The sequence below is a fragment of the Haematobia irritans genome, chromosome 3 (assembly GCF_050003625.1).
Source record: "Haematobia irritans isolate KBUSLIRL chromosome 3, ASM5000362v1, whole genome shotgun sequence".
NCBI lineage: Eukaryota > Metazoa > Arthropoda > Insecta > Diptera > Muscidae > Haematobia > Haematobia irritans.
The window spans coordinates 48456995-48478454 of record NC_134399.1 but is presented as its reverse complement, the minus strand read 5'-3'; the positions used below and the strand labels follow the sequence as shown (position 1 = coordinate 48478454).

Here is a 21460-nt window from a genome sequence, read left to right as displayed (position 1 = left end):
TTCCCATTACATAGAGCCCATTTCATTTCATTAACCCAATTTTTTCGAGGACTTTATTTAGATTGGTGATTTCCTGCACATTTTATACATATTGGTTTCTTCCAGCAATATGGTTTTGTGTGGCGGTATTGTTGACAGTTCGAGCGTTGTGGTATTGCTTTTTTGGGACGAGGTGGCTTAGTGGATAATACAATTTCGAACATTGGTAGAGGTTTCTTGGTAACACCATGTTTAATATTCCAAATATTAGTAACTTCATGTCCCATTTTAAATAGTTAATCTTTCAACTGTTCAATATCGACAGTTGAATGAATATTTTTGAGTATTACTTTAAACCATATGTATGGAATTCCGTCTCCTTTTTTTAGGTTCCTCGACGATTTTCCTGTAGGCATCGTTATTTTTTGAGGTAATCTTTACTTGGTTGTTTTGAAGAGACCTTATTTCGTAGTGATCTGGAACGCTTTGAGTCAAACAAAAATTGGTGGAGGCTTTGAGCATTCTTGTACAGAAATATTATCTTCCTTGTCTCGACATGGTTACTAAGTATTTCGAATTGATTTTCAGAAACATGGTTTTCCTTGCTTAGCCAGTATTTGTTTCACGTTGCTTGTTTTTTAGCATCATTAACAGTTGTGCGGTTGGGACTTTCCCTATTTCTCTTCCCACTTTTTACCAATCGCCACTCATCAGATGGATTTGGGGGTAAAGTACTGTTTTCATTTTGTGTCTGCATGTCAAAACGGCCGACTTCATAGTGTAAGATTTTTAAGATTTTCTACACAGTCTTTCATACTTCTCATTTTTGGCTAAAAATTCTGCATTTGACCTTTCAAGTTCAAGGAGTTGCTTATTCTCAGCGAGCCAATGATGTTTCTTGGGGTTGCGTCTATGCTGTTACTCACATTTAACGGCTATCACTGGGTGCTCGACAGTTAATGTAGTATATGTATATAACGACAGTTAATGTAGTATATGTATAGGTCTAGCAAGGACATACATTACCAACAGGTGATATACAAAAAATACCTATTTTGTACGCTGTTAACTACAGTACGTAGGTAACCCGTAACCACTATTTGATTGAAACGACCAGCAGATGTTCACAGTTTTTGTTGTAAACAAAACTATTAACAACACAGCAAAGCAGTTGTCTCTACACACAAAAAAAAAAATTTCTGATTCAATCACGAAATTAATTGATTCAATTAATTTTTTAATTGAAATATCTTCAATCACAGAAATGATAATATCAATTAAAAAATTAATTGACAGTCAATTAAAAAATTAATTGATCCAATTAAATATTTAATTGATACTATTAATTTGTGTGATTGATTTTTATTTCAATTAAAAAATTTGTTGAATCAATTAAATTTTTAATTGAATATTTTTTAAAACTCAATTAAGATTTTGATTGGAAAAATTTTCGTGAAATTTTTTTCTGTGTACCGTGTTTTCCAGTCAAAATTTTTTTTAAATACTGAATTGATTTATTGATAATGTAAAAGTTTAAGTGATAATATCAATTCACTCTGTGTCCAAAATATGTATTCTCGAATGGTGAGATGTTCCTGATGAAATAGTCTCGAGCCCAACACCCCAACGAAATCCGTAAGATGCTAAGCTAGGGAGAATTTTAAGGTTTTGATCGCAGCAACCACTACGTCGTCCGCCACAGTAAGTTGTTGGATGGGTTTAACCCTCTGACGACGAAGAATTAACCGCTCGATAAATGTAAGTTTTTCTTGCGGATTTATATTTAAAATATAACTATTTACTAAGTAAAGTGTCGTCAAAATGTAAAAAAAATATTTCCTTCTATGAGAAAATATTAAAAAATAATATTTCCTTCTATGAGAAATTTCATGGGACATATAACATATGTCCCATTCGTCCTCAAAGGTAAATATTTCGTGAGAAGTTACAACACATTATAAACCACATCATGAGCTTTCGTTCCCAAAAGGCAACATTTAACTCTGATAATACTTTCAAGCGTGAAGACATCCAAGCTTTGCAATCGAAGGGATGGTGTATTGTGAAATGGATAGATAATTGTGCCACTTATATTGGGTCTAATTTCATTGACTGACTTACAAAAGTTGTGGTAAAACAAGGAGTTGCTGGTTCTGCCAATAAGCTTATGGTTAAACTGTCCACAAATGGTATCGCACTACAACAAAGCAATGTATGATGTTGACATATTGAACCAAAAGAAGGTACATCATTTATCAATTATTTTACCAAGTTTACTAATTGTAACCCACAACGAACTTGACGGGAAATCCACAATTATATTTTATTTCCGTCATTTTTTAATTTATTTCATATATAATTATATGACAAACTGTCTTCGAATTGTGAAAAATATTTTCAATTATGATGTTAAAGTTCCGTTTTTAGTTGCCCAATGAACTGATAGATCATTTTTCAGAAGATTAGATATTAGTTCTACACCACGTGAAACAGCGTAACGTAAAGCTTACAAACTCTAAAAATAAAGCTGGAAATTAGTCAATGAGAATTGAGGGAAGATTAAAAAACAACGATGTGTAGTTTGCACCAAAAATAAATAGGAGAATAGAACAAATACCAAATACCCAAATACCAATGGAATGTTTTTGCAATTTTCCATTCGTTTCTATTTTCTGAACGAAATGATATATTTTTATGAATTCGAAATGATTTTTTGTTCATATAAATAAATTAATTAAAAAATAATCAAAACGTAGTTCTCACCCTTTTTTACCCTTGAGGACGAATGGGATACATATGAGCCATCAGTGTCGCTACTGTATTCGAAAAAGTATGTAACAGAATTAGTTCATTTAAACGGTTTTAGTTAGAGGAGGAATTGATACATATTATACTAAAAATACAGCCACAGACAACAAATACTTGAAATAGAGAAAAATTAATTCAATGAAAAAATTCCGAATTTTTCAAGTTTATCACTTTGCCACACTCATATGTTCCAAAATCAATACACAATTTCATATATGTGTTCTGCATCAATGAAATCTATTTTTTTACAAATTGGTTGATAAATATAGATTTTATAGCAGAAATACGAAATGGGACATATTCATATATCTTCTAAATTTGTAAACTAATTCACTTTGGAGGTTGAACGAATCTTCAAATATGATAACAGTAAAATCATTGTTCGTGTATGAGCACATAATTATTGCGTTCTAATTTACGAAAAATGTTTTCTATAAAACATTCGAGTACATTTTGTGGAGATTTGAACAGCAGGCACCGCAATTTTGGCTTTCTGGTGACAAATACTAAAGAAAATTTTCGATTCTAAATTTTATTTCCATTCCGATTCAACCCATCGTCTTCACTCATCCCTCCACTTTGGAATTGATCCAAATACGAGGGCAAACGCAATGTTAATGTTTTTGTGTTACAAAGAATGAGAATAGGAGTATTTGATATAGATTTTGACATCAAGTGATCGACTGACTGCAACATTGAAGAATAAACGAACACGATTCAATGTTTATGCAGCAGACTACATACAAACACTCCTTAACGCTCAGATGGATTGTACTATTCTGATGCTCTACTGTTACGATTAGATCTTCGTGGTGTTGTTGTCTTATGTTGTTATATCGTATCTCCCGCTTCAAAAACATCGGAATTGCATTCGTTTTCCAACCAGCTGCTGATTTCTTCATGATGATATTTTACAACTCTAGAATCATTCAAGATGATATTATATTATATCGGTCCGGTTTGAACGGAGACATGTCTTTCAACCCATTTTGTACGGTGGCGAACCCATAATGGGCTTCCTGCAATGAATAATTTTACCTCCATCGTCGCCGCAAAGAGTTATTACTAGATAACTCTTTGCGGCGACAAAAATATGACTTGCGGACTTTTGATAGAATTGGATCCTTGTTAGTTTGTGTTGTGATGAGCTGCGAGCTGATAACACACGGGATCAATGGATCTGTTGATTAAGAACTGAATGTCGTTTTTAAGGTTATAAGGCACTTCCGCTACATATATTGGAATAACTTGTGTAATGTCCATGATACGAAGAGAAACAGATTTTTCCAACATTTTTGAAATGTGAAAATAATCGAAGAGAAAAAGACAATGTTAGCCAACCCAATTAGGAATTCTAATTAAATGATAATATGGAATTTAAAATTCCAATTAAAAGATTGATTAAATCATGTAATTGTTTAATCCAATCCATAAATCATTGAAATAAAATTTAGTAAAAGGTGGATAGCTCGAGTATTAAAAGAAGGAAAAGGGTTCCAATAACACACTATTTATGAAAATTCTTTATTCTTTTCTAATTATGATTTCTTTCAAAATGATTGTCTCTGAGATTTTTCTAGTTGCTATATTTCAAAGAAATTTCAAACGATTCGGATGAATTATAGTGTTTTACTATAGTCGATAGCAAATCGATTAATGCTTGACTGTGATTTTGATTTGTTAATGATCGAAGCTCATCAATAACTTCTCTCTCTCATTCATAGCCGCCGATCTGAATTATTTCCTTTCTTACAAACCATTCGTTCGCTTAAAGCGTAGAAGCATTGAAAAAATCTAAATTAATATCGAAAATTGTAAATAATTTTCCGAGTTACTAATAATTTTCCATAAAAGAATTTCTGCCGTGACGAACTTTTACGACAGTTTTAAGTAATAATAGAACAATTGTATTGAATTAATTTTTGCCGTGTTCGAAACTCATTTGCGTTTCTGAAGAGGCTGAAAAATAAAAATTAAAGTGTATGAATTTATTTTAAATAAAAAAGTTAAAAGTTATTTTTGTTAACTTAAGCCCAAAATGTGGAAGTGATAAAAAAAATATTTTTTTTTCTCTTAGACCGGTGCAAACCTGTCACGCTATCTATCCATCCGGCACACGTGGCTTGGCCTTTGGATACGAAGTCCCAGTCAACTTACCACGTTCTGGGCAATCAACATTTTTATCATAAAAGGCAACTAAACAGGCGTTCAAAATGGAGGCTCTGCCTCCAACATCATTTTATTAATCGGCATACAAGTTGTAATTCAGCGTTCTAACATTACTGAGGAAATCAGAGGCAGATATAAATATTAGCAGTGGTTAAATTTTGCAGTTATTGAAAATCCATTATGTGTGCAGAAATCTAGAAAAATTCATTCAACTTCGTAAAAAAAATCACTTATCATGAATTATATTGTTTTACTATAGTCGATAGCAAATCGATTAATGCTTGACTGTGATTTTGATTTGTTAATGATCGAAGCTCATCAATAACTTCTCTCTCTCATTCATAGCCGCCGATCTGAATTATTTCCTTTCTTACAAACCATTCGTTCGCTTAAAGCGTAGAAGCATTGAAAAAAATCTAAATTAATATCGAAAATTGTAAATAATTTTCCGAGTTACTAATAATTTTCCATAAAAGAATTTCTGCCGTGACGAACTTTTACGACAGTTTTAAGTAATAATAGAACAATTGTATTGAATTAATTTTTGCCGTGTTCGAAACTCATTTGCGTTTCTGAAGAGGCTGAAAAATAAAAATTAAAGTGTATGAATTTATTTTAAATAAAAAAGGTAAAAGTTATTTTTGTTAACTTAAGCCCAAAATGTGGAAGTGATAAAAAAAATATTTTTTTTTCTCTTAGACCGGTGCAAACCTGTCACGCTATCTATCCATCCGGCACACGTGGCTTGGCCTTTGGATACGAAGTCCCAGTCAACTTACCACGTTCTGGGCAATCAACATTTTTATCATAAAAGGCAACTAAACAGGCGTTCAAAATGGAGGCTCTGCCTCCAACATCATTGTATTAATCGGCATACAAGTTGTAATTCAGCGTTCTAACATTACTGAGGAAATCAGAGGCAGATATAAATATTAGCAGTGGTTAAATTTTGCAGTTATTGAAAATCCATTATGTGTGCAGAAATCTAGAAAAATTCATTCAACTTCGTAAAAAAAATCACTTATCACTTAAAATTTTAACAAAAAATATTACAAAAATTATTATAACGATAATAACCTACTTTTTGATACGACCTAGTGCAATGATCATTAACTTTGTAGTCACCAGCCCTAGTGCAACATTTAATGATGTTCTATAAAGATAATGATCTTTGCAGCATAATAGTACCATTGCATAAAACGTCATAATTGCCATTAAATTAGAATAGTAAATTTCAAATAGCAAAACATCATCATTATCACCGCACCACCGAAAGTGCGGGTAAGTACCACCAGAAAACGTATTAATTGTATTACAAAGAATTTTAAGCATGAGTTTTATGAATGGTAAATGAAGAGAGTAAGAAAAAAAAAAATACAACAAATTCTATGAGTGATGACAGAGTACTCATTCTCTGTTTGTGAATGAAAACATACAAAACAAATATAATTAAAAAAAATTTTAATGAATGATAGAAATACTATAAAATGCTAACAATTGTTATGAATGATCGTGTCAAAAGTAAAGTAGGGAAATGCGTGGTACTTATTTTTGCTAATGTCTTTTCATTCATACAATAGTTATGAGTTGTATGCATAATTAGTTGGGAAGGATAATATATAATATAATAATATTTTATTTCTTCTATCTCAGATCAAGTTTACATTTTGTCTATCAAAATATAAAATAACATTTCGAACAAAATATCCCTATGAAAATTTCTTAATATCATATTATTTTTATTATATAAGCTGTATTTTCAATGTCTTGAATAAATACCCTTTATTAAAATGTACTGGGGAGCCACCGTGGTGCAATGGTTAGCATGCCCGCCTTGCATACACAAGGTCGTGGGTTCGATTCCTGCTACGACCGAACACCAAAAAATTTTTCAGCGGTGGATTATCCCACCTCAGTAATGCTGGTGACATTTCTGAGGATTTCAAAGCTTCTCTAAGTGGTTTCACTGGAATGTGGAACGCCGTTCGGACTCGGCTATAAAAAGGAGGTCCCTTGTTATTGAGCTTAACATGGAATCGGGCAGCACTCAGTGATAAGAGAGAAGTTCACCACTGTGGTATCACAATGGACTGAATAGTCTAAGTGAGCCTGATACATCGGGCTGCCACATAACCTAACCTAACCTAACCTAAAATGTACTGCTAATTTCTGAATTTTTTATTACATACCAGTATGTGGTAATGGATCGTTAGGGTAGGGTTTTCAAGGGATCCTATTATAAAATGGCGCGAATAGGATATTGGTAGGGTAAGGGTAAGAAATGCGCTAAGAATCTCAGACCATCTTGAGATTATGGAATTGACTGTTACCCGGCAAATAGACTGCCATGGGGGTTATTTCGTTTTGGTAGTCTGTCGATAATTTTCATATTAATTTATATCCACTGTCGAACTAAAAAGGGAGTCTATAAATTTTTTGTGTGTAATCCTTTTGATTAGGAAGAGGACGAGAACCCCCCTCCCGACTGTAGCTAGGATGAATGGCTCCTGCAGTCCTTAATCTATCAAGAAAAACCTTGTAGGTCATACCAAGTTGGTGAAAATATGTTTACACTGTATGAAGATCTTCAGTGATTCCCAATCTTCAAGAGCCCTGATAACATTGTATCATCCTTTGTACATTACACTTGAAAACGGTTCGCCATATCAAATTAAAAAAAAATCGAAAAATCGCAAAGAATATTCTCTTTAAGCCGCGCTTACATAGTTTTTGAATTGTGCAAGTAGTTTAAGAGATATCATTTAAGTTTTGAAAAAAAAAATAAATTAAAAAAAAATAAATAAAACTTGTTCTTTAAAAATTCTTAAAAAATAAAAATGGGACAAAGATCACAGTTTTGGTCTAGAAACACTTAGTTAAATATATTTCGAATAAAATGATATAAATCGAGATACGACGTTATGATAAAGTTCAGCGTATGGCGTGCTTGTGTGTCTCAGGCGCATTCAGTAAGACAGGAACAGATTCCCTTAATGTCATGCTGCATCTATTGCCTTTAGACATTTTGGCCAAACAGTCAGCTGCAACAACGGCTGTGCGGTTGCGCGAGCTATCGCTGTGGTCGAAAAAAATATATATGTGCCTAACGTAGTGGATTACACTCTGGCGAAACCACTTTTCGACAAAAAGTTTGAAACTCTAATTCCCAACTGTGAGGCGTGGTGTACACAGACCCCGGAGAATAAAAGATATATAGATTTCTACACTGATGGCTCCAAATTGGATGGAGAAGTGGGTATATTCTAAAGATCTGGAACTTCAAATAGCGAAAAGACTACCTAATCACTGTAGTGTTTTTCAGGTTGAAATATTAGCAATAACAGAGGTGGCGAATTGGCTGAGAAGTAATGTTCCAAAAATTGTTGGCAATAATATATACTCAGACAGTCAAACTGCAATAAAATCCTTGGACTCTGTGTTCCTTTACTCGAAAACGGCCATCGACTGCCGCAAATCTCCCAACGTGATGGCTGAGCAGTACAATATTCACCTAATATGGGTGCCTGGCCATAGGAACATACCGGGGAACAGCGAAGCAGATGAGTTAGCAAGGCTAGGAACTACCTTACATATTCCAGAGGAACTAGAATCTGTTGGTATGTCTTTGGCTACCTCCAAGCTCTTAGTGCGTAATAAGGCTGTCATGATGGCAAATGTTCGATGCGAGAATTGCAAGGGCTGTAACGACACCAAGCAAATATGGCCCCATTTAAACTTAAACCGCACACTAGATATGCTAGTGTTCTCGAGAAGTCAGATATCACTCCTGATATCTGCTATAACGGGTCGCTGCCTGATAGGCGATTTTGCAAAAACTATAGGCGCGAAGTATAATGACTATTGTATGAGCTGTCATGATGCGGAGGAAAAGGAATCAATTACAACACCTCTTGTGTGAGTGTCCTGCATTTTATGTAAGGCGTAAGCAAATTTTAGGGGCATAAAGCTTTAGATTACTGGCGGACCTGGAAAACGTTAACTTAAGCAGTCTGTTAATGTTTTTGGAACAATCTGGTTGGTTCAACAAAAGAAAATAATAGAGAAAGTTCAGCGGTTAAAACTAGAAGTGCCCATATGTAATAGGTACTTTTAGTTAATGTGGTATCACAATGGACTGAATAGTCTAAGAGAGCCTGAAACTTAATCGGGCTGCCATTGTAACCAAACCTATTGAGAAAAACGCTATGGGGTACTCTGTACTGTCTGATAATTTGTGGCTGAGCACAGCTACCAGTGCATATGTGGATGCATCACACGATTAGTGGCTGCAATGAATTTGTACATCATCCGAAGTCATAAGCAGTTTTAGTGTATTTAAGGCATTCGCGAGATATCTATTGCAAGTAAAGTGTCATGTTTGTCTAGCAATCGTGTAGAGGTTCAACAATAGTCGCTTTCTGTTTTTTACTTTTTCCGCAGATGGCCGTATACCTTGAGGGTCGATTTTCGCAAAAATAGAACCACCTTCAATTGACGCCAATAGTGTTGAGTCCGTTGGAAGTTGATGCGAATGTAGTTTAATAGCCCTATTTAATGTGGATTGATACAATTACCACTTCCAACGGAATAAACTCCAGTTACAAAACATCCTGTCAGGTTAGTACCTCTCACAGTTGCGATAATAAGTGGTAAGTTTCGATTTCATGACTATGGTAGCACACGCACCAACGAAAAAGACTGTTTTTCATATTTTTGGGTGTAAAAATTATATGTTTGGTACTCAAATTTTTAAACACAATATGTTTAAGTGCAAGCATAAAATGTTTGGGACATATATGTTAATATGTTAGAACATATTATGTTTGGGACACAAAATGTTTGTAAATATAATATGCTTGGATACAAACATATATTAATTTAGGAATAGACTATAAACATGTATGTGCTTAGAAAGAGAGACATGAAGTGTATGCTGGAAGTAAAATAATGAAAGTAACCAATTGGCGCCTTAAAAATATATATACACAAAGAAAATTTCATTAAAGATTGGTAAAATACTATGTGTGAATATAAATAAGTATAAATTTACAAATTTGAAGTAAACATATATATGTTGTGATAAAAGACTTCGCCAAAAATTGTATATACACACAAAAAATTATCACCAAAATTTTTTCAATTAAACACTTAATTGAATTTGGAAACGGATTCAATTAATATGTTAATTGATTCAATTAATTATTTAATCAAATCCGAATAAAAACCAATTACAAAAATGATTGATATTTGTTACGTTTCCAATTAAAATACTAATTGATTCAATCAATTTGTTAATCAATTCGGAAATAATTTTCAATTACAAACGTGATTGAAATTTTTTCCGTTTCCAATTACACATGTGTTTGATCCAATCACCTTTATGATTGAAACTGAATAATTTTGAGCAATGGAAAGAGCGAAAAGAGAACAAGAGAATGGGTATTTATTCAACAATGTATGATGGAGAGATCAGTCCGTGGAAGTAACTCGTAACGAACGGTTGGGTTTTTGTTTTTCGCGTAAATTTAAAAACATGATTGGCGACATTCTGTCTGCTGCATTCAAAATGTGTGCATAAATATTTTGAACGCAACAACAAATTATAGCAAAGGGTTGAAATAAATAAAGTGTGCAACAACAAACGGACACGTGGTAAAGGTTTGAAAAAAATATATGACAGAACGCATTTGAAATTACCTGTGTTTGTGTTTTGTGGTATTGTAAAAATGGAAAACAATCTACGTTTATTGAAGGTAAGAAATTGTGAAATGTGAATACCGTTTTCCATTGAAGCCTGTTTACATTAAACGGACTAAAATAATATATTTTTTATTCATTTCTTTTAGTGACCAATTTTATTTCGTGAAATTGACCAATCAATGCCATCAACTCCATCATTTTATCAAATATATAATAATATGTTTGCAATAAAAAAGTGGGTACCGTATTGATTTTAAAATTATAAACTTTTTCACTCCTAGTTTTCTTAAAACCAAGAGCGGTATGGGTTTGTTGGAAGATTCACCTTGAAGTTGCGAAGTAGCGTTGGCATTAAATTGCATTTTTGTTTTACCTGCCTTTTTCAGTTTGAACCCAAGTAGAGAGCAGTATATCTGGTATATAAACTAATGAGCTGAATTATGTAATGGTAAAAAAGTTCTTTCTTTTGGATTTAAAAATATGAAAAATATCCGATAATAATAAAAATATGTATTTTCCATTTATATTTTTTTCTATTTCCAGACTTTGCAAAGTATCATCAATATAATACCAAATATTACATTGCTTTCCCATTATTTTTGTCTTTGATTGGTTCAAATTTTAATAGACGATTTTAATGTGTGGAAATTTTGGAAAAGAATTGTTACTAAAATTAAATTACCGAGCTCCTTAATACACCTTTTTATGCTAAAAGACTACAACTGCAAAAGAAGATAATAAATCTGCAACCTGGAACTAAGAATTGAACTTGATATTCTATGCAGGTAATGTTTAACAAAATTAACTTGTAATTGAACAAAATTAAATTCAAATTATTCTGTTTACTTTCAGAAAAACTAATTTAGCTTACAGGCTGCTGATTTATTGGAAATCTAGGCGCATCTACATATTAGAAGGAACATGCTAACATGGTTATTATTATAAGGAAGATAATGATTTATATAATTTATTTTTTTTCACCCTATAGTTGTTATTGATAGTAGTTGTATTTGTAAGTTATGTTAGAACAAAACACAAATGACAAGAACCAAATTTATTTGTCTATTGCATAATTCAAAAAATAATGAAATATATATGCAGACTTGGATAGTCACCATATGCAAGAGGAGGTTTCTACTGCCTCAAAACTCACCAAACTTGAAAATATGGTTATTGCGAGAGTCACCGAGATCTCTGAAGAGGATATTCTTGATGACTCGATTGAAACGGCTGATGTGACGGTTGTTGAAAATCTCGATGGTCCTACGGATCCTCCAGATAAATCTTCACAATTGTAAGGCTGCATGTGCTGCCTTAAAAGTTCTCCTGATGAAAGGGGACATAGATATAGTTCTTATTCAAGAACCATATGTTTATAGAAACAAAATATGTTAATTAAGTACTCCGGGGTTCAAACTATTGCAGTATACTGGTAATGATGTAAATCGAGCCTGTACAATTGCTAAAAACGAGCTCAACTTGTTTCTGCTTCCTTCAATGTGCAATACAGACACTGTCGTTGTCAGTTTAGAAATAGCCAAATGCAAATATTGGGTATCTTCGGTCTACATGGGACATGATAGGGAGATGCCTCCATGTGCCGTTACCACCTTAGTTGAGGAGTCATTGAAAACAAAGACAAAACTCATTATGGGATGCGATGCAAATGCACATCATAGTATATGGGGAAGTGGTGACATTAATACAAGAGGAGAGTCACCCCTAGAGTTTATTTTGCGTACTAATTTGGTAGTTTGCAATAAGGGAGATGCCCCAACCTTTGTTACTAAAAACAGGCAAGAGGTTTTGGACGTCATCTTGGCCTCGCAAGAACTGAATGAAATGATATCTGAGTGGCAGGTTTTAAGTGAACACAGCTTCTCAGATCATCGCTACATCAGTTTCAAATTTGATGTTCATACCACCAAGACCATATTTCCGCCAAATGTTAGGAAATCTGACTGGAATAGGTATAGGGAATCGTTCAATATGATGATACCGGAAATACCAGAGGCAAATATGAGCACTGTGCAAGTTATCGAACACGCAGAAGAGAGGATTACTAAGGCCTTCAACATTTCACTGAAAGCTGCATGCCCTAGAGGGAAGCCAAGGGGGGAAATCTAGACCACCATGGTGGTCGGAGTTAGGTAATATGAGGAAATCGTGCAGGAAGCTCTTTAACAAAGCAAAGTCCACCAGAGCTCCTGTGGATTGGGACGCTTACAAGAAGAATCTGAGAGGATACAAGCGAGAACTGAGAAAGGCTCAGCATAACTCTTGGAATGATTACTGCAGCAGCATTGAGAATACGTCCGAGGCTTCCAGACTACGGAAGGTGCTAGCATCCACGAGCTCCGCTCCAGGTTTCATTAAAACATCGGAGGGCAATTGGACAACGTCCAGTGAGGAGACGCTGGAGGTACTATTGGACACACATTTTCCCGGAAATCATACGGTTGAACCATGTACTGGCGGTGCCACAGTGGCTCAGCGGTCGTTTGCTATCGAGGAAATTGTATCAGAATCTAGAATGAAATGGGCGTTAAATAGCCTTGGATCATTCAAATCCCCCGGACCTGATGGAATTACTCCGGCGGAGTTACAAGCGGTGGCCGACAGAATTATCCCCTGGTTGTCGGCGATAGATATAGGATGTATCACCTTAGCATATATTCCAGGAAAGTGGAGGGAATCAAAAGTCGTTTTCATACCTAAAGCGGGAAAAGCCTCTCACTCGAATGCGAAGGATTTCCGACCAATCAGCTTATCATCATTCCTACTTAAGACTCTGGAGAGGATGATAGATATTTATCTTAGAACTAGCGTCGATTCAAGTTTGCTCTCGAAACGACAACATGCATACTCGAAGGGCAGGTCTACTGAGACCGCATTACATGAACTAGTCAGCTTTATTGAAAGCTCACTATCTGTCAAAGAATACACAATCGTGGCGTTTCTAGACATCGAAGGGGCGTTCAATAACGTCCATCCGAGCTCGATATTAAATGGACTGACAACTCTGAATGTTGATCCAGGTATACTTAGGCTGTTAGACGAACTTCTAAGGAAGAGACGCATTTCAGCCACACTAGGACAAGCAAACATACAAAGGTATGTGAACAGAGGCACTCCTCAAGGAGGAGTTCTATCACCAATTCTTTGGAATGTTGCTATAAACGACCTTCTGGTTTCCCTAGAAAAAGAAAGGATACAAGTGGTGGCATACGCAGATGATGTGGCGCTAGCAGTCAGGGGAAAATTCCCATCAACAGTTAGAGATATTATACAGAGAGCCCTCCGGCTGACTGAGAAATAGGCGAAAGATAATGGTCTTGGGGTAAGTCCTGCAAAGACAGAACTAGTCATGTACTGCAAAGATCGCAAAACTCCCACGGTTAGGCCCATTTCCTTAGGGGGTATTGAAATTCCCTTTAGTGAGTGTGCAAAATACCTTGGCGTTATTTTGGACAGGAAGCTGAACTTTAAGCTTAATATTGAAGAAAGGGCGAGGAAAGCAACGATAGCTTTATACTCGTGGAAAAATGCAATAGGGAAAAAGTGGGGACTAAAACCAAAAATTGTGCATTGGCTATACACGACAGTGGTTAGACCTATAATGCTATATGGTGTTGTAGTCTGGTGGCCGGCACTTCACCAGCCAACAAGTTTAGACAAAGTTCAGCGTATGGCGTGCTTGTGTATCTCAGGTGCACTCAGCAAGACAGGAACAAACTCCCTTAATGTCATACTGCATCTATTGCCTTTAAACATTTTGGCCAAACTGTCAGCTGCAACAACGGCTGTGCGGTTGCGCGAGCTATCGCTGTGGTCGGAAAAAAGTTACGGTCATAGTTCGGTCCTCAAAATAATGCCAGATGTGGCTAACGTAGTGGATTACACTTTGGCGAGACCACTTTTCGACAAAAAGTTTGAGACTCTAATTCCCAACAGTGAGGCGTGGTGTACACGGACCCCGGGGAATAAAAGATATATAGATTTCTACACTGATGGCTCCAAATTGGATGGCCAAGATCTGGAACTTCGAATAGCGAAAAGATTACCTGCTCACTGTAGTGTTTTTCAGGCTGAAATATTAGCAATAAGAGAAGTGGTGAATTGGCTGAGAAGTAATGCTCCAAGCAATATTGACATTAATATATACTCAGACAGTCAACCTGCAATAAAATCCTTGGACTCTGTGTTCCTCAACTCGAAAATCGACTGCCGCAAATCTCTCAATGAGATGGCTGAGCAGCACAATATTCACCTAATATGGGTGCCTGGCCATAGGAATATACCGGGGAACTGCGAAGCAGATGAGCTAGCATGCTAGGAACTACCTTACATATTCCAGGGGAACTAGAATCTGTTGGTATGCCTCTGGCTACCTGCAAGCTCTTACTGCGTGAGAAGGCTGTCATGATAGCAAATGTTCGATGGGAGAATTGTAAGGGTTGTAACGACACTAAGCAAATATGGTCCCATTTAAACTTAAACCGCACACTAGATATGATAGTGTTCTCGAGACGCCAGATATCACTCCTGATATCTGCTATAACGGGTCGCTGCCTGATAGGCGATTTTGCAAAAACTATTGGTGCGAAGTATAATGACTATTGTATGAGCTGTCATGATGCGGAGGAAAATGAATCAATTACAACACCTCGTGTGTGAGTGTCCTGCATTTTGTGTAAGGCGTAAGCAAATTTTAGGGGCATATAGCTTCAGATTACTGGCGGACCTTGAAAACGTGAACTTAAGCAGTCTGCTAATGTTTTTGGAACAATCTTGGAAGTGCCCATATGTAATAGGTACTTTTAGTTAATGTGGTATCACAACCCAGTCAGAAATTTATGATGGTTATAAATACTGAGCGTTGTAACAGCGTTGGAAGCCAACGTTGAAACAACGCTTGCTAAACAAATTAATTGACGGTTTTTAATAGTAAATTTTCCATAAAATTATCGTTGAAAATGCATGTTCCATCAATGTCCAATGGTTTTTAATGAGTAATGGATGTATTATTGTTGATATGAATTGATTTATAATAGAATAATGTTCCTTTATCATATAAAGTGAATATGTACATTAACAGTGAAACCACTAGAACAACAATTTTGGATAATTTTACAAATGAGGCAATTGTAGAAAGTTTTAACTAAACGAATATAAGTACTTATTTATCGACTAATTGAAGAAATTTTGTTAGTAGTAGTAGTAATATTCTTTATTCAGAAATAACATAAAATATATAAATTCATTTTACTTTATGCATCTATTATATGTAACGTTATATTATTTGTACTGAAAGAAAGATTTTACGGCTGTGACAATGATGTCGTGAGCCGGTGCGACAAATTATCAATTTATGTGTATGTTAAATAGTACAATGTTTGACTCATTGGTATTCATTAATTATGAATTTACGATACAGGGTTGCAGATTTGAGGTATGCAATAAGATTCGCCCAATCATAATGGAATTTTCCGTCTGGAATTTCAATGATTTCTTCGTGCGTTAAGATAGCTCTTCCAAAAACCCTTTGTCTTATATCTTTGAGGACAGGAAATATTCCCACAAAGTGCGGCAAATTTTCTAATTCCTGCAAATTGCAGAGTGTGCATAGTGTGTTTTCCCCTGTTGCTCGGAATGAAATTTTGTTAGACATAATTACTTTTTTTTTCACATGTTAAGGGGAGTATTAACTTCCGAGCTTAGCCTCTTAAATCGCTAAAGTGAAAACTAAATCAATTAGAAAAATGCATAAAATTATACATATTTGTTGCAAATTTTATTATAACTTGATGGAGAAAAGCCCAAAGCAAATTTTCACAAAGTTTGTATTCCCTAAAACGGATTATTAAAGAAAAGTGAATCGTGAAAAATTTGCGATTTTAGCGGCTTAAGGTGGGTATTAAGTTCGAGTTAAGCCGCTAAAATCGCAATTTTTTCACGATTACTTTTCTTTAACAATCCATTTTAAGGAATACAAACTTTGTGAAAATTTGCTTTGTACTATTCCCCATCAAGTTATAATGAAATCTGCATGAAATATGCATAATTTTATGCCTTTTAAGATTTAGTTTTCACTTTAGTGAAAAAATGCGACTAAACTCGAACTTAATACTCACCTTTAGTGTCGGGAATTTTCTTTGTATAATTTAAGAATTTGAGATGGTAACACTGAAAATGCAACTCTGTGTACAAGAAACAACAATTCGTAAACAAACGTGAAACAGTTATAACGGCGAAAACAAGCGTCACTTCGAAATAAGAAAATAAAATAAAGAATAAATATTGGTAAAATGTATCAAAATCTTAACAAAAGGAAAATTAACACCATTGGTACAACTGAAGGTAAGAAAAATGTCGTGCAATAACGAATTCATTTCTTTATATTTACAATTTGTTTCTACAGACACTGATAAAAGGTCGGACTCCATTGGAACGATGCCTTTCGTAGGAAAGGATCAAGCGAAGCGACAAAAGCTGAAACACAGAAGAGGTACATTTTGAAATCCTGAATTGATATAATTGTTTTAATTCATTTTTCACTTTACAGATGCTATAGATGATAACATGGGTTTTTTTTCGAGACGGAGGATCACAGTATGCCATCCCATTCTGTAAATAAGGATGACGAGAGTAAGGAAATGTATTTCGCCCAATAGAGGCCATTATCAACAAATGTAATAATAACCATGTTAAAATAATTTTTTTACCAATTAGAAATGTCAATCTTAATCTTAATTATGTATTTTTCCTATTAATTGTTAAGTTTTCTGATGTTCCTTTGTAAAGTGTAAAACACTAATATAAATATAACAATAAAATATTCAACGTATTTTGTTTTGTTTCAATAGCGGTTTTAAGGTACTGTAAAATTATAATTCTAACCCTCCTAAAGCATTCTAGAAACAATTGGAAAGACGTATGATATGTTGTTTTTCAGTACTTTTTAATGGTTGTAAAAACCATCGATACACCGTATAACGATGTTATCATTTTGGGGTTGTCAAAGCGTTCGTTAAACCATCGGAAAAGCGTATAAAATATTGTTTTCATGACGCTTTGAAAACGTTGTTAAATACAATCGATACACCGTGGTATGATGTTATCATTTTGGGGTTGTAACAACGCTTTTTTATCAACCGTTCACAACGCTTTTCCGATGGTTTTTTCTGACTGGGAATGGACTGAATAGTCTAAGTGAGCCTGAATCTTAATCGGGCTGCCACTTTAACCTAACCTAACCTAACATGGGATCGGGCAGCACTCAGTGATAAGAGAGAAGTTCACCAATGTGGTATCACAATGGACTGAATAGTCTAAGTGAGCCTGATATACCGTATTTCTTCAATAAATGAGTGTTTGCAAATACAGACACAAGGACAAATATATCCTTTGTACGATTCAATGATGCCAACATTAGATGAACCGCATCAATTTCTGCACAGCATTATTCGCGTGAAAGAATGCTTGCAATTGGGAGCCACCGTGGTGCAATGGTTAGCATGCCCGCCTTGCATACACAAGGTCGTGGGTTCGATTCCTGCTTCGACCGAACACCAAAAAGTTTTTCAGCGGTGGATTATCCCACCTCAGTAATGCTGGTGACATTTCTGAGGGTTTCAAAGCTTCTCTAAGTGGTTTCACTGCAATGTGGAACGCCGTTCGGATTCGGCTTTAAAAAGGAGGTCCCTTGTCATTGAGCTTAACATGGAATCGGGCAGCACTCAGTGATAAGAGAGAAGTTCACCAATGGACTGAATAGTCTAAGTGAGCCTGATACATCGGGCTGCCACCTAACCTAACCTAACCTACTCTGAATTTATTGTTTTACCCTTTTGGAGATAGTCAATCAATAAAATACCTTTGAAGTCCCAAAAAACCGTTGCCATAACCTTACCAGCCGATTGAATTGGTTTTGCCTTCTTTGGGGCACTTCCCGCAGCTTCATTCCATTGTTTGGATTGTTCTTTTGTCTCTGGAATGAAACGACGCTTAAAATTCATTTTATTTCGCTTAAAACGATCCAAACAAGCTTGAGAAATGTTCATTCTTATGCGTTTTTGATCGACTGTTAACAAATGCGGCACCCATCTTGCAGAAAGCTTTTTCAACTGTAGTTCTTCATGCAAAATTAAATCATTTGAGATGCCCATGATATTAGCAATTTCGCGCACTTTTATTCGTCGGTCATTTAATACCATATCATGCACTTTGGCTACTGTTGTTGTTGCTGTTTTTGGACGTCCACTACTCGGTTCATCTTCAATGCTTGTACGACCACGGTTAAATTCAGCACTTTCACCTAACACATTCACCATATCATTATGAATTTCTTGTCCCGATAAAACTTTTTTTTGTGAATATTTAATGACTGCATGCATTTCTAATTTTTCCATTGTAAAAAAATTGCGGATGTGTCTTGTTTGAACACCTGTTTCTATATGAAGGAGTTGCCAGATCGAAACAAAATTTAACATGTGATCATAACAGAGATGGAAGTTTCCAAAACACTTAACTTTTTTCTGTCTATACCGCGCTTTTTGTGCTAGGCTAAGAAGTTTCCGAACTGCCCTCGTAAATCCATTATCGCCTTGCATGGCTGATGGAAAGTGCACAAAACGATATCCGCGACCGTTAGTTGCTGAAACAGGTACGGGGAACGATATCCAGTTTATCGTCGGCGTTCAAAAGAAGTTAATGGTCGAACTATTAAAGCTAAAGTCAAAAATCAAGATATTGAGATCGGAAATGAATTCATTGTACCATAACATATTGCCCCTGAGAGTTGTCATTCGGCCAAATCAATCAAATATTTGTGCAAGTATGCCACAAAAGGCTTCTTTGCAATGTGTGAAACAGATCGCAGCGACGCTGATGTGCGTTGAAATGCCCAAGAATTACACTTGGAATCAATCAACAAAGAAATTCCAACGACGCAAACAAGGAACCCCAGTTCCAGATTGGCAACATATGTTTTCCACTGATGCGCTAGGTCGCATGTATACTGTTCATCCTAGAAACGATGAATGTTTTTAGTTACGACTGCTGTTGGTTAATGTTCGTGCACTAAAATCCTTCGCGCATTTGAAGACTGTGAATGGGCATCAATGTCAAACACATCGAGAAGCATGTCAATTAATGGATTTGCTGGACTCTCAATGGGATTTAACACTTGCGGATTCAGTTATTTCATCAAATGCGTACCAAATACGAACGCTTTTCGCAATTATCATCATATGTTTTCCTTCACAACCAATTCAGTTATGGAACAAATACAAAGACTACATATGTGAAGATATTTTGTATCGCTTGCGCATTTAAACGAATAATCCTGATATCCAAATAACCGATGAAATCTACAATGAAAGATTGATTCTGATTGATGATCAATGCTTGACTATTGCAAACAAGCTACTGATTGAATTAGGAATGATTGCGCCAAATCGATCTATGCACGATGCATTCAACCAATAATTAAATCGAAAGCTGCAATACAATGTTGATACATTGCAGGAATTCGTTCGAAATAATGTGACGTTGCTGAATGAACATCAAAAACAAGTATATGAAACAATAATGCAAGCGGTAGGCAATCATGTCTGTTCTGGGTCACACCGCATTGTGCACCACACTATACACTTTCTACACACCACACACAAAGTTAGTTGTTCTGAGTCACACGTGTGAACACTTTTTTCGGACTTTTAATCGAAAAATGTGACAGCTGATTTTTTCTGCAAGCCATATTATTTGCAGACAGAAATTATAAACAAAACATATTTTGCCGGTATAAACATAAAAAATTAAAAGTAAGTGCGTAACTCAAAGCTATAAAATGCCCGCCGGATTTTTGTTAGCAGTGAATAATGTAAGGACAAGAGCAATTTATCAGGAAAAAGGAGACAATTGCGTGATGCTTCAAATCTGTTTTGATTTGTTTTTTTTTTCAATGTTACTCATGAACAAACGACCTCAATGTTACTCATGAACAAACGATCGCCGTGTCGTTCTCGTTTTTGTTTTTGACGGCGGAGAAGTTTTAATTTTGGTTTTGGTCAAACAGTTTTTAACATCCATACGTTAAAGGAAATTTAATTATAGTGGGCATAATTAACTATTCTGTTAAGGTTTTTCTCATTTGTATTGCTTAAATATTTACAATAATATTGCAAACAAATTTTCTATCGTGGCGGCCTCCATGTGCAGAAAGATATTGGCGGCGTTAGGTTTTTTTTTTTAATTTGCTCAGTGATTTGTGCACCAAGAACACTTTGCAGAATTGAAGATGCCATATTTTTCATGCAATAAATTTGGTAAAATTCACTTTTCTTAGCCCATTGATTTTGTAAAAGTTATAATTTAATTACCTTATATTTTCAAAAAGACCTTTGATTTGTTTAGGAAAGCGGATAGTATTCACAAAAATTAAAGATAATTTTGCTTAAAACTTTTTTGTGTTAACTTTTAAAAATTATGGCAACATTATACTTTCGAACACACTGAAAATCAGCTGATTAAAACAACCCCAAAATTTATACACCAATCAGAGGAAATTTCGGTTCAAATTTTAGATGGATTTTTAAACTCGTGGTTTCTGACATATATAAGTGACTTTCCCAATAAAATTTGCAAATATTTATAAAAAACATATTAAAGTTTCAGATCTGTTATTTATTTGTTATAAATAAAAACTTCTAACTTTGCATACGATGGCTGTACACTAAGCCTACACAAAAGAAATGTTCGTGTACATTTTTCAGGTCTATGACGGTGTATAGTGTTGGCCAGA

The 21460-nt window shown here is 35.1% G+C and overlaps 1 protein-coding gene and 1 pseudogene across 11 annotated transcripts in view; one reads left to right on the top strand and one right to left on the bottom strand.

Annotated features, from left to right (window-relative positions):
• The window catches only part of dtn (transmembrane protein 132C dtn), a 604515-nt gene that overhangs the window by 140491 nt on the left and 442564 nt on the right, over nucleotides 1-21460 (bottom strand). The gene's annotated exons all lie outside the window — the stretch shown is intronic.
• Nucleotides 13986-21449, top strand: LOC142228890 (uncharacterized; annotated as a pseudogene).